The 13,928-nt window shown below is 39.5% G+C and overlaps 11 non-coding genes across 11 annotated transcripts; all 11 read right to left on the minus strand.

Annotated features, from left to right (window-relative positions):
• Positions 1-326: 326 nt before the first annotated feature.
• On the minus strand, positions 327-401 carry TRNAR-CCU (transfer RNA arginine (anticodon CCU)). The gene has a single exon. It is a non-coding gene; the product is annotated as a tRNA-Arg (tRNA).
• An 803-nt stretch (positions 402-1,204) lies between these two features.
• TRNAR-UCG (transfer RNA arginine (anticodon UCG)) lies at positions 1,205-1,277 on the minus strand. Its single transcript has one exon. It is a non-coding gene; the product is annotated as a tRNA-Arg (tRNA).
• Positions 1,278-1,921: 644 nt separating this feature from the next.
• On the minus strand, positions 1,922-1,994 carry TRNAR-CCU (transfer RNA arginine (anticodon CCU)). Its single transcript has one exon. It is a non-coding gene; the product is annotated as a tRNA-Arg (tRNA).
• An 803-nt stretch (positions 1,995-2,797) lies between these two features.
• On the minus strand, positions 2,798-2,870 carry TRNAR-UCG (transfer RNA arginine (anticodon UCG)). Its single transcript has one exon. It is a non-coding gene; the product is annotated as a tRNA-Arg (tRNA).
• Positions 2,871-3,514: 644 nt separating this feature from the next.
• TRNAR-CCU (transfer RNA arginine (anticodon CCU)) lies at positions 3,515-3,587 on the minus strand. The gene has a single exon. It is a non-coding gene; the product is annotated as a tRNA-Arg (tRNA).
• Positions 3,588-5,984: 2,397 nt separating this feature from the next.
• On the minus strand, positions 5,985-6,057 carry TRNAR-UCG (transfer RNA arginine (anticodon UCG)). Its single transcript has one exon. It is a non-coding gene; the product is annotated as a tRNA-Arg (tRNA).
• A 644-nt stretch (positions 6,058-6,701) lies between these two features.
• TRNAR-CCU (transfer RNA arginine (anticodon CCU)) lies at positions 6,702-6,774 on the minus strand. The gene has a single exon. It is a non-coding gene; the product is annotated as a tRNA-Arg (tRNA).
• An 804-nt stretch (positions 6,775-7,578) lies between these two features.
• Positions 7,579-7,651, minus strand: TRNAR-UCG (transfer RNA arginine (anticodon UCG)). Its single transcript has one exon. It is a non-coding gene; the product is annotated as a tRNA-Arg (tRNA).
• A 643-nt stretch (positions 7,652-8,294) lies between these two features.
• On the minus strand, positions 8,295-8,367 carry TRNAR-CCU (transfer RNA arginine (anticodon CCU)). Its single transcript has one exon. It is a non-coding gene; the product is annotated as a tRNA-Arg (tRNA).
• Positions 8,368-9,170: 803 nt separating this feature from the next.
• On the minus strand, positions 9,171-9,243 carry TRNAR-UCG (transfer RNA arginine (anticodon UCG)). Its single transcript has one exon. It is a non-coding gene; the product is annotated as a tRNA-Arg (tRNA).
• A 644-nt stretch (positions 9,244-9,887) lies between these two features.
• On the minus strand, positions 9,888-9,960 carry TRNAR-CCU (transfer RNA arginine (anticodon CCU)). Its single transcript has one exon. It is a non-coding gene; the product is annotated as a tRNA-Arg (tRNA).
• Between the last annotated feature and the right edge of the window lie 3,968 nt (positions 9,961-13,928).

The following is a 13,928-nucleotide window of genomic DNA, read 5'->3' on the forward strand; positions in this document are numbered from 1 at the left end:
CGCTCAAAGGCTGTATACGTTTCATGAATCCTGACTTGCCCTATTCAAGTAGCTGAAAGCCTCTCACCACCTCTAGAAACAACAGTTACACCAATCCAATTCAAATCATTTTTTCCAATGGAATATCTTCTGCCGGGTCAAAGTTGCATCTGACAAAGATAGGTGTTTAAAAATCTACTTTGTAGTTTCAGAACACCAACATGACTCTGAAGAGTACAGAAGTAAAATGGTACCATTTCAAAGTTCCTAATACCACATAAGCTTCTGAGCGGAAGCATGTAATAAATATATCAATTTTTCTGGAAAAGTAAGAGTGGATATTGGTTTTCACCTCAGATGGGACTCGAACCCACAATCCCTGGCTTAGGAGGCCAGTGCCTTATCCATTAGGCCACTGAGGAACAGATAAACACTTGCAGTCTAGAGGCATTATTTAAATGTATTCAATCGTCAAACACTGGTGTCTGCACAAAGGACATTTCTCAGTTCTCTCCATAAGTAAACTTCCCATTTTCATCCTCTTCCATCCCCGACTTTAACACTCTGTTCTGTGCTATAATGGACTCTCTGCATTTCGAGCAAGTGGAGAGAAATTGGAGGAGAACCCCTCTCGACTCAACACTTCTTCTTTCCTGAATGCTTTTCTCAATAAACTGGGCTTTGACAGTGGTATCAAGCCGTCCTTGTCTTCAGCAGGACACAGAAACAGGCACCAAGTCTCCTAACCAAGTTCAACCACACTCTGCAACTTAATAGACCAATGCTTCACAAATTAGCCAACTGTGTCATCAGCAAAGGCAGCCAATGTGCCAATCCTTTTTAATTCTTCTGTAGTACTTTTCTTTCTCGTAGGCAAAATTAGCACTTTAACTGCACAAATCATACAGATTTTACACTTGAAGCACTCCATGAACACATACTTACACACCTTGCATTTCATCTACACACCCTTAAGCTAAAAACCCATTCTGTCAAGTCAAAATTCTGCAACCCTATTACATATTCAGTGCGTGTACATAGAAGCACTTCTTAATGCCACTAACATGAACAAGATTTTAGGCTGAAGATGCAATCTAAATGACTGTGCAGTATGTACTCCACTTCATGAATAATTAGGAATGAGAACATGATGGCTATAAGAGTATTGGAAGAGCCTGCTTCCATTCTGAATGGAAATCTGAGTTGTGTGACCATTGGCAAAAACCGACCACGAAGGGACTCGAACCCTCAATCTTCTGATCCGAAGTCAGACGCCTTATCCATTAGGCCACACGGTCATATGTCCTGCTGTGCTTATTTTTATAATGTAGGTGGTATGCAAGGATGGGAAATATGATATTGATAGGTATTTAGGTTTACATCCCATTGTGTGTTTTCAGCTCCTTTCAATTAAAGCACTTTTTTGGAATCTATATAATGAAAATGTCTCCAATACGATAAGCTTTTGTTTTCTTTTTTGCATTTAAACCTCTTTCTTCATGAGAATAAAGCTCAGTTGTATGCTTTACATAGCTCTGGATATTTCTAGAGGTGGAGAGAAACGGTTTTGACAGTAGTAAAAACTGCTCCTTTCTGGATATGCCAATTTACACACGCTCAAAGGTTGTATACGTTTCATGAATCCTGACTTGCCCTATTCATGTAGCTGAAAGCCTGTCACCACCTCTAGAAACAACAGTTACACCAATCCAATTCAAATCATTTTTTCCAAAGGAATATCTTCTGCAGGGTCAAAGTTGCATCTGACAAAGATAGGTGTTTAAAAATCTACTTTGTAGTTTCAGGACACCAACATAACTCTGAAGAGTACAGGAGTAAAATGGTACCATTTCAAAGTTCCTAATACCACATAAGCTTCTGAGCGGAAGCATGTAATAAATATATCAATTTTTCTGGAAAAGTAAGAGTGGATATTGGTTTTCACCTCAGATGGGACTCGAACCCACAATCCCTGGCTTAGGAGGCCAGTGCCTTATCCATTCGGCCACTGAGGCACAGATAAACACTTGCAGTCTAGAGGCATTATTCAAATGTATTCAATCGTCAAACACTGGTGTCTGCACACAGGACATTTCTCAGTTCTCTCCATAAGTAAACTTCCCATTTTCATCCTCTTCCATCCCCGACTTTAACACTCTGTTCTGTGCTATAATGGACTCTCTGCATTTCTAGCAAGTGGAGAGAAATTGGAGGAGAACGTCTCTCGACTCAACACTTCTTCTTTCCTGAATGCTTTTCTCAATAAACTGGGCTTTGACAGTGGTATCAAGCCGTCCTTGTCTTCAGCAGGACACAGAAACAGGCACCAAGTCTCCTAACCAAGTTCAACCACACTCTGCAACTTAATAGACCAATGCATCACAAATTAGCCAACTGTGTCATCAGCAAAGGCAGCCAATGTGCCAATCCTTTATAATTCTTCTGTAGTACTTCTCTTTCTCGTAGGCAAAATTAGCACTTTAACTATACAAATCATACAGATTTTACACTTGAAGCACTCCATGAACACATACTTACACACCTTGCATTTCATCTACACACCCTTAAGCTAAAAACCCATTCTGTCAAGTCAAAATTCTGCAACCCTATTACATATTCCGTGCGTGTACATAGAAGCACTTCTTAATGCCACTAACATGAACAAGATTTTAGGCTGAAGATGCAATCTAAATGACTGTGCAGTATGTACTCCACTTCATGAATAATTAGGAATGAGAACATGATGGCTATAAGAGTATTGGAAGAGCCTGCTTCCATTCTGAATGGAAATCTGAGTTGTGTGACCATTGGCAAAAACCGACCACGAAGGGACTCGAACCCTCAATCTTCTGATGCGAAGTCAGACGCCTTATCCATTAGGCCACGCGGTCATATGTCCTGCTGTGCTTATTTTTATAATGTAGGTGGTATGCAAGGATGGGAAATATGATATTGATAGTTATTTAGGTTTACATCCCATTGTGTGTTTTCAGCTCCTTTCAATTAAAGCACTCTTTTGGAATCTATATAATGAAAATGTCTCCAATACGATAAGCTTTTGTTTTCTTTTTTGCATTTAAACCTCTTTCTTCATGAGAATAAAGCTCAGCTGTATGCTTTACATAGCTCTGGATATTTCTAGAGGTGGAGAGAAACTGTTTTGACAGTAGTAAAAACTGCTCCTTTCTGGATATGCCAATTTACACACGCTCAAAGGTTGTATACGTTTCATGAATCCTGCCTTGCCCTATTCAAGTAGCTGAAAGCCTGTCACTACCTCTAGAAACAACAGTTACACCAATCCAATTCAAATCATTTTTTCCAAAGGTATATCTTCTGCCGGGTCAAAGTTGCATCTGACAAAGATAGGTGTTTAAAAATCTACTTTGTGGTTTCAGAACACCAACATGACCCTGAAGAGTACAGAAGTAAAATGGTACCATTTCAAAGTTCCTAATACCTCATAAGCTTCTGAGCGGAAGCATGTAATAAATATATAAATTTTTCTAGAAAAGTAATAGTGGATATTGGTTTTCACCTCAGATGGGACTTGAACCCACAATCCCTGGCTTAGGAGGCCAGTGCCTTATTCATTAGGCCACTGAGGCACAGATGAACACTTGCAGTCTAGAGGCATTATATAAATGTATTCAATCGTCAAACACTGGTGTCTGCACACAGGACATTTCTCAGTTCTCTCCATAAGTAAACTTCCCATTTTCATCCTCTTCCATCCCCGACTTTAACACTCTGTTCTGTGCTATAATGGAGGCTCTGCATTTCGAGCAAGTGGAGAGAAATTGGAGGAGAACCACTTTCGACTCAACACTTCTTCTTTCCTGGATGCTTTTCTCAATAAACTAGACTTTGACAGTGGTATCAAGCCGTCCTTGTCTTCAGCAGGACACAGAAACAGGCACCAAGTCTCCTAACCAAGTTCAACCACACTCTGCAACTTAATAGACCAATGCTTTACAAATTAGCCAACTGTGTCATCAGCAAAGGCAGCCAATGTGCCAATCCTTTATAATTCTTCTGTAGTACTTTTCTTTCTTGTAGGCAAAATTAGCACTTTAACTGCACAAATCATACATATTTTTACACTTGAAGCACTCCATGAACACATACTTACACACTTTGCATTTTATCTACACACCCTTAAGCTAAAAACCCATTCTGTCAAGTCAAAATTCTGCAAACCTATTACATATTCAGTGCGTGTACATAGAAGCACTTCTTAATGCCACTAACATGGACAAGATTTTAGGCTGAAGATGCAATCTAAATGACTGTGCAGTATGTACTCCACTTCATGAATAATTAGGAATGAGAACATGATGGCTATAAGAGTATTGTAAGAGCCTGCTTCCATTCTGAACGGAAAGCTGAGTTGTGTGTCCATTGTCAAAAACCGACCACGAAGGGACTCGAACCATCAATCTTCTGATCCAAAGTCAGACACCTTATCCATTAGGCCACGCGGTCATATGCCCTGCTGTGTTTATTTTTATAATGTAGGTAGTATGCAAGGATGGGAAATATGATATTGATAGTTATTTAGGTTTACATCCCATTGTGTGTTTTCAGCTCCTTTCAATTAAAGCACTCTTTTGGAATCTATATAATGAAAATGTCACCAGTACTATAAGCTTTTGTTTTCTTTTTTGCATTTAAACCTCTTTCTTCATGAGAATAAAGCTCAGTTGTATGCTTTACATAGCTCTGGATATTTCTAGAGGTGGAGAGAAACTGTTTTGACAGTAGTAAACACTGCTCCTTTCTGGATATGCCAATTTACACACGCTCAAAGGTTGTATACGTTTCATGAATCCTGACTTGCCCTATTCAAGTAGCTGAAAGCCTGTCACCACCTCTAGAAACAACAGTTACACCAATCCAATTCAAATCATTTTTTCCAAAGGAATATCTTCTGCCGGGTCAAAGTTGCATCTGACAAAGATAGGTGTTTAAAAATCTACTTTGTAGTTTCAGAACACCAACATGACTCTGAAGAGTACAGAAGTAAAATGGTACCATTTCAAAGTTCCTAATACCACATAAGCTTCTGAGCGGAAGCATGTAATAAATATATCAATTTTTCTGGAAAAGTAAAAGTGGATATTGGTTTTCACCTCAGATGGGACTCGAAACCACAATCCCTGGCTTAGGAGGCCAGTGCCTTATCCATTAGGCATCTGAGGCACAGATAAACACTTGCAGTCTAGAGGCATTATTTAAATGTATTCAATCGTCAAACACTGGTGTCTGCACACAGGACATTTCTCAGTTCTCTCCATAAGTAAACTTCCCATTTTCATCCTCTTCCATCCCCGACTTTAACACTCTGTTCTGTGCTATAATGGAGGCTCTGCATTTCGAGCAAGTGGAGAGAAATTGGAGGAGAACCACTTTCGACTCAACACTTCTTCTTTCCTGGATGCTTTTCTCAATAAACTAGGCTTTGACAGTGGTATCAAGCCGTCCTTGTCTTCAGCAGGACACAGAAACAGGCACCAAGTCTCCTAACCAAGTTCAACCACACTCTGCAACTTAATAGACCAATGCTTCACAAATTAGCCAACTGTGTCATCAGCAAAGGCAGCCAATGTGCCAATCCTTTATAATTCTTCTGTAGTACTTCTCTTTCTCGTAGGCAAAATTAGCACTTTAACTGCACAAATCATACAGATTTTACACTTGAAGCACTCCATGAACACATACTTACACACCTTGCATTTCATCTACACACCCTTAAGCTAAAAACCCATTCTGTCAAGTCAAAAATCTGCAACCCTATTACATATTCAGTGCGTATACATAGAAGCACTTCTTAATGCCACTAACATGGACAAGATTTTAGGCTGAAGATGCAATCTAAATAACTGTGCAGTATGTACTCCACTTCATGAATAATTAGGAATGAGAACATGATGGCTATAAGAGTATTGGAAGAGCCTGCTTCCATTCTGAATGGAAAGCTGAGTTGTGTGACCATTGGCAAAAACCGACCACGAAGGGACTCGAACCCTCAATCTTCTGATCCGAAGTCAGACACCTTATCCATTAGGCCACGGGGTCATATGTCCTGCTGTGCTTATTTTTATAATGTAGGTGGTATGCAAGGATGGGAAATATGATATTGATAGTTATTTAGGTTTACATCCCATTGTGTTTTTTCAGCTCCTTTCAATTAAAGCACTCTTTTGGAATGTATATAATGAGAATGTCACCAGTACGATAAGCTTTTGTTTTCTTTTTTGCATTTAAACCTCTTTCTTCATGAGATTAAAGCTCAGTTGTATGCTTTACATAGCTCTGGATATTTCCAGAAGTGGAGAGAAACTGTTTTGACAGTAGTAAAAACTGCTCCTTTCTGGATATGCCAATTTACACACGCTCAAAGGTTGTATACGTTTCATGAATCCTGACTTGCCCTATTCAAGTAGCTGAAAGCCTGTCACCACCTCTAGAAACAACAGTTACACCAATCCAATTCAAATCATTTTTTCCAAAGGAATATCTTCTGCTGGGTCAAAGTTGCATCTGACAAAGATAGGTGTTTAAAAATCTACTTTGTAGTTTCAGAACACCAACATGAGTCCGGAGAGTACAGAAGTAAAATGGTACCATTTCAAAGTTCCTAATACCTCATAAGCTTCTGAGCGGAAGCATTTAATAAATATATAAATTTTTCTAGAAAAGAAATAGTGGATATTAGTTTTCACTTCAGATGGGACTCGAACCCACAATCTCTGGCTTAGGAGGCCAGTGCCTTATCCATTAGGCCACTGAGGCACAGATAAACACTTGCAGTCTAGAGGCATTATTTAAATGTATTCAGTCGTCAAACACTGGTGTCTGCACACAGGACATTTCCCAGTTCTCTCCATAAGTAAACTTCCCATTTTCATCCTCTTCCATCCCCGACTTTAACACTCTGTTCTGTGCTATAATGGAGGCTCTGCATTTCGAGCAAGTGGAGAGAAATTGGAGGAGAACCACTTTCGACTCAACACTTCTTCTTTCCTGGATCCTTTTCTCAATAAACTGGGCTTTGACAGTGGTATCAAGCCGTCCTTGTCTTCAGCAGGACACAGAAACAGGCACCAAGTCTCCTAACCAAGTTCAACCACACTCTGCAACTTAATAGACTAATGCTTCACAAATTAGCCAACTGTGTCATCAGCAAAGGCAGCCAATGTGCCAATCCTTTATAATTCTTCTGTAGTACTTTTCTTTCTCGTAGGCAAAATTAGCACTTTAACTGCACAAATAATACAGATTTTTACACTTGAAGCACTCCATGAACACATACTTACACACCTTGCATTTCATCTACACACCCTTAAGCTAAAAACCCATTCTGTCAAGTCAAAATTCTGCAACCCTATTACATATTCAGTGCGTGTACATAGAAGAACTTCTTAATGCCACTAACATTGACAAGATTTTAGGCTGAAGATGCAATCTAAATGACTGTGCAGTATGTACTCCACTTCATGAATAATTAGGAATGAGAACATGATGGCTATAAGAGTATTGGAAGAGCCTGCTTCCATTCTGAACGGAAAGCTGAGTTGTGTGTCCATTGGCAAAAACCGACCACGAAGGGACTCGAACCCTCAATCTTCTGATCCGAAGTCAGACACCTTATCCATTAGGCCACGGGGTCATATGTCCTGCTGAGCTTATTTTTATAATGTAGGTGGTATGCAAGGATGGGAAATATGATATTGATAGTTATTTAGGTTTACATCCCATTGTGTTTTTTCAGCTCCTTTCAATTAAAGCACTCTTTTGGAATGTATATAATGAGAATGTCACCAGTACGATAAGCTTTTGTTTTCTTTTTTGCATTTAAACCTCTTTCTTCATGAGATTAAAGCTCAGTTGTATGCTTTACATAGCTCTGGATATTTCCAGAAGTGGAGAGAAACTGTTTTGACAGTAGTAAAAACTGCTCCTTTCTGGATATGCCAATTTACACATGCTCAAAGGTTGTATACGTTTCATGAATCCTGACTTGCCCTATTCAAGTAGCTGAAAGCCTGTCACCACCTCTAGAAACAACAGTTACACCAATCCAATTCAAATCATTTTTTCCAAAGGAATATCTTCTGCTGGGTCAAAGTTGCATCTGACAAAGATAGGTGTTTAAAAATCTACTTTGTAGTTTCAGAACACCAACATGAGTCCGGAGAGTACAGAAGTAAAATGGTACCATTTCAAAGTTCCTAATACCTCATAAGCTTCTGAGCGGAAGCATGTAATAAATATATAAATTTTTCTAGAAAAAAATTGTGGATATTAGTTTTCACCTCAGATGGGACTCGAACCCACAATCTCTGGCTTAGGAGGCCAGTGCCTTATCCATTAGGCCACTGAGGCACAGATGAACACTTGCAGTCTAGAGGCATTTTTTAAATGTATTCAATCGTCAAACACTGGTGTCTGCACACAGGACATTTCTCAGTTCTCTCCATAAGTAAACTTCCCATTTTCATCCTCTTCCATCCCCGACTTTAACACTCTGTTCTGTGCTATAATTGACTCTCTGCATTTCGAGCAAGTGGAGAGAAATTGGAGGAGAACCACTCTCGACTCAACACTTCTTCTTTCCTGGATGCTTTTCTCAATAAACTGGGCTTTGACAGTGGTATCAAGCCGTCCTTGTCTTCAGCAGGACACAGAAACAGGCACCAAGTCTCCTAACCAAGTTCAACCACACTCTGCAACTTAATAGACCAATGCTTCACAAATTAGCCTACTGTGTCATCAGCAAAGGCAGCCAATGTGCCAATCCTTTATAATTCTTCTGTAGTACTTCTCTTTCTCGTAGGCAAAATTAGCACTTTAACTGCCCAAATCATACAGATTTTACACTTGAAGCACTCCATGAACACATACTTACACACCTTGCATTTCATCTACACACCCTTAAGCTAAAAACCCATTCTGTCAAGTCAAAATTCTGCAACCCTATTACATATTCCATGCGTGTACATAGAAGCACTTCTTAATGCCACTAACATGAACAAGATTTTAGGCTGAAGATGCAATCTAAATGACTGTGCAGTATGTACTCCACTTCATGAATAATTAGGAATGAGAACATGATGGCTATAAGAGTATTGGAAGAGCCTGCTTCCATTCTGAATGGAAATCTGAGATGTGTGACCATTGGCAAAATCCGACCACGAAGGGACTCGAACCCTCAATCTTCTGATCCGAAATCAGACGCCTTATCCATTAGGCCACGCGGTCATATGTCCTGCTGTGCTTATTTTTATAATGTAGGTGGTATGCAAGGATGGGAAATATGATATTGATAGTTATTTAGGTTTACATCCCATTGTGTGTTTTCAGCTCCTTTCAATTAAAGCACTCTTTTGGAATCTATATAATGAAAATGTCACCAGTACGATAAGCTTTTGTTTTCTTTTTTGCATTTAAACCTCTTTCTTTATGAGATTAAAGCTCAGTTGTATGCTTTACATAGCTCTGGATATTTCCAGAAGTGGAGAAAAACTGTTTTGACAGTAGTACAAACTGCTCCTTTCTGGATATGCCAATTTACACACGCTCAAAGGTTGTATGTGTTTCATGAATCCTGACTTGCCCTATTCAAGTAGCTGAAAGCCTGTCACCACCTCTAGAAACAACAGTTACACCAATCCAATTCAAATCATTTTTTCCAAAGGAATATCTTCTGCTGGGTCAAAGTTGCATCTGACAAAGATAGGTGTTTAAAAATCTACTTTGTAGTTTCAGAACACCAACATGAGTCCGGAGAGTACAGAAGTAAAATGGTACCATTTCAAAGTTCCTAATACCTCATAAGCTTCTGAGCGGAAGCATGTAATAAATATATAAATTTTTCTAGGAAAGTAATAGTGGATATTAGTTTTCACCTCAGATGGGACTCGAACCCACAATCTCTGGCTTAGGAGGCCAGTGCCTTATCCATTAGGCCACTGAGGCACAGATGAACACTTGCAGTCTAGAGGCATTATTTAAATGTATTCAGTCGTCAAACACTGGTGTCTGCACACAGGACATTTCCCAGTTCTCTTCATAAGTAAACTTCCCATTTTCATCCTCTTCCATCCCCGACTTTAACACTCTGTTCTGTGCTATAATGGAGGCTCTGCATTTCGAGCAAGTGGAGAGAAATTGGAGGAGAACCACTTTCGACTCACCACTTCTTCTTTCCTGGATCCTTTTCTCAATAAACTGGGCTTTGACAGTGGTATCAAGCCGTCCTTGTCTTCAGCAGGACACAGAAACAGGCACCAAGTCTCCTAACCAAGTTCAACCACACTCTGCAACTTAATAGACTAATGCTTCACAAATTAGCCAACTGTGTCATCAGCAAAGGCAGCCAATGTGCCAATCCTTTATAATTCTTCTGTAGTACTTCTCTTTCTCGTAGGCAAAATTTGTACTTTAACTGCACAAATCATACAGATTTTACACTTGAAGCACTCCATGAACACATACTTACACACCTTGCATTTCATCTACACACCCTTAAGCTAAAAACCCATTCCGTCAAGTCAAAATTCTGCAACCCTATTACATATTCAGTGCGTGTACATAGAAGCACTTCTTAATGCCACTAACATGAACAAGATTTTAGGCTGAAGATGCAATCTAAATGACTGTGCAGTATGTACTCCACTTCATGAATAATTAGGAATGAGAACATGATGGCTATAAGAGTATTGGAAGAGCCTGCTTCCATTCTGAATGGAAATCTGAGTTGTGTGACCATTGGCAAAAACCAACCACGAAGGGACTCGAACCCTCAAGCTTCTGATCCGAAGTCAGACGCCTTATCCATTAGGCCACCCGGTCATATGTCCTGCTGTGCTTATTTTTATAATGTAGGTGGTATGCAAGGATGGGAAATATGATATTGATAGTTATTTAGGTTTACATCCCATTGTGTGTTTTCAGCTCCTTTCAATTAAAGCACTCTTTTGGAATCTATATAATGAGAATGTCACCAGTTTGATAAGCTTTTGTTTTCTTTTTTGCATTTAAACCTGTTTCTTCATGACATTAAAGCTCAGTTGTATGATTTACATAGCTCTGGATATTTTCAGAAGTGGAGAGAAACTGTTTTGACAGTAGTACAAACTGCTCCTTTCTGGATATGCCAATTTACACACGCTCAAAGGTTGTATACGTTTCATGAATCCTGACTTGCCCTATTCAAGTAGCTGAAAGCCTGTCACCACCTCTAGAAACAACAGTTACACCAATCCAATTCAAATCATTTTTTCCAAAGGTATATCTTCTGCCGGGTCAAAGTTGCATCTGACAAAGATAGGTGTTTAAAAATCTACTTTGTAGTTTCAGAACACCAACATGACCCTGAAGAGTACAGAAGTAAAATGGTACCATTTCAAAGTTCCTAATACCTCATAAGCTTCTGAGCGGAAGCATGTAATAAATGTATAAAATTTTCTGGAAAAGTAAGAGTGGATATTGGTTTTCACCTCAGATTGGACTCAAACGCACAATCCCTGGCTTAGGAGGCCAGTGCCTTATCCATTAGGCCACTGAGGCACAGATAAACACTTGCAGTCTAGAGGCATTATTTAAATGTATTCAATTGTCAAACACTGGTGTCTGCACACAGGACATTTCTCAGTTCTCTCCATAAGTAAACTTCCCATTTTCATCCTCTTCCATCCCCGACTTTAACACTCTGTTCTGTGCTATAATGGAGGCTCTGCATTTCGAGCAAGTGGAGAGAAATTGGAGGAGAACCACTTTCGACTCAACACTTCTTCTTTCCTGGATGCTTTTCTCAATAAACTGGGCTTTGACAGTGGTATCAAGCAGTCCTTGTCTTCAGCAGGACACAGAAACAGGCACCAAGTCTCCTAACCAAGTTCAACCACACTCTGCAACTTAATAGACCAATGCTTTACAAATTAGCCAACTGTGTCATCAGCAAAGGCAGCCAATGTGCCAATCCTTTATAATTCTTCTGTAGTACTTCTCTTTCTCGTAGGCAAAATTAGCACTTTAACTGCACAAATCATACAGATTTTACACTTGAAGCACTCCATGAACACATACTTACACACCTTGCATTTCATCTACACACCCTTAAGCTAAAAACCCATTCTGTCAAGTCAAAATTCTGCAACCCCATTACATATTCAGTGCGTGTACATAGAAGCACTTCTTAATGCCACTAACATGAACAAGATTTTAGGCTGAAGATGCAATCTAAATGACTGGGCAGTGTGTACTCCACTTTATGAATAATTAGGAATGAGAACATGATGGCTATAAGAGTATTGGAAGAGCCTGCTTCCATTCTGAATGGAAATCTGAGTTGTGTGACCATTGGTAAAAACCGACCACGAAGGGACTCGAACCCTCAATCTTCTGATCTGAAGTCAGACGCCTTATCCATTAGGCCACGCGGTCATATGTCCTGCTTTGCTTATTTTTATAATGTAGGTGGTATGCAAGGATGGGAAATATGATATTGATAGTTATTTAGGTTTACATCCCATTGTGTGTTTTCAGCTCCTTTCAATTAAAGCACTCTTTTGGAATCTATATAATGAAAATGTCACCAGTACGATAAGCTTTTGTTTTCTTTTTTGCATTTAAACCTCTTTCTTCATGAGATTAAAGCTCAGTTGTATGCTTTACATAGCTCTGGATATTTCCAGAAGTGAAGAGAAACTGTTTTGACAGTAGTACAAACTGCTCCTTTATGGATATGCCAATTTACACACGCTCAAAGGTTGTATACGTTTCATGAATCCTGCCTTGCCCTATTCAAGTAGCTGAAAGCCTGTCACCACCTCTAGAAACAACAGTTGCACTAATCCAATTCAAATCATTTTTTCCAAAGGAATATCTTCTGCCGGGTCAAAGTTGCAGCTGACAAAGATAGGTGTTTAAAAATCTACTTTGTAGTTTCAGAACACCAACATGAGTCCGGAGAGTACAGAAGTAAAATGGTACCATTTCAAAGTTCCTAATACCTCATAAGCTTCTGAGCGGAAGCATGTAATAAATATATAAATTTTTCAAGAAAAGTAATACTGGATATTGGTTTTCACCTCAGATGGAACTCGAACCCACAATCCCGGGCTTAGGAGGCCAGTGCCTTATCCATTAGGCCACTGAGGCACAGATAAACATTTGCAGTCTAGAGGCATTATTTAAATGTATTCAATCGTCAAACACTGGTGTCTGCACACAGGACATTTCTCAGTTCTCTCCATAAGTAAACTTCCCATTTTCATCCTCTTCCATCCCCGACTTTAACACTCTGTTCTGTGCTATAATGGACTCTCTGCATATCGAGCAAGTGGAGAGAAATTGGAGGAGAACCACTCTCGACTCAACACTTCTTCTTTCCTGGATGCTTTTCTCAATAAACTGGGCTTTGACAGTGGTATCAAGCCGTCCTTGTCTTCAGCAGGACACAGAAACAGGCGCCAAGTCTCCTAACCAAGTTCAACCACACTCTGCAACTTAATAGACCAATGCTTCACAAATTAGCCTACTGTGTCATCAGCAAAGGCAGCCAATGTGCCAATCCTTTATAATTCTTCTGTAGTACTTCTCTTTCTCGTAGGCAAAATTAGCACTTTAACTGCACAAATCATACAGATTTTACACTTGAAGCACTCCATGAACACATACTTACACACCTTGCATTTCATCTACACACCCTTAAGCTAAAAACCCATTCTGTCAAGTCAAAATTCTGCAACCCTATTACATATTCCATGCGTGTACATAGAAGCACTTCTTAATGCCACTAACATGAACAAGATTTTAGGCTGAAGATGCAATCTAAATGACTCTGCAGTATGTACTCCACTTCATGAATAATTAGGAATGAGAACATGATGGCTATAAGAGTATTGGAAGAGCCTGCTTCCATTCTGAATGGAAATCTGAGT

Source organism: Lissotriton vulgaris, chromosome 5 (assembly GCF_964263255.1).
Source record: "Lissotriton vulgaris chromosome 5, aLisVul1.2, whole genome shotgun sequence".
Classification (NCBI taxonomy): domain Eukaryota; kingdom Metazoa; phylum Chordata; class Amphibia; order Caudata; family Salamandridae; genus Lissotriton; species Lissotriton vulgaris.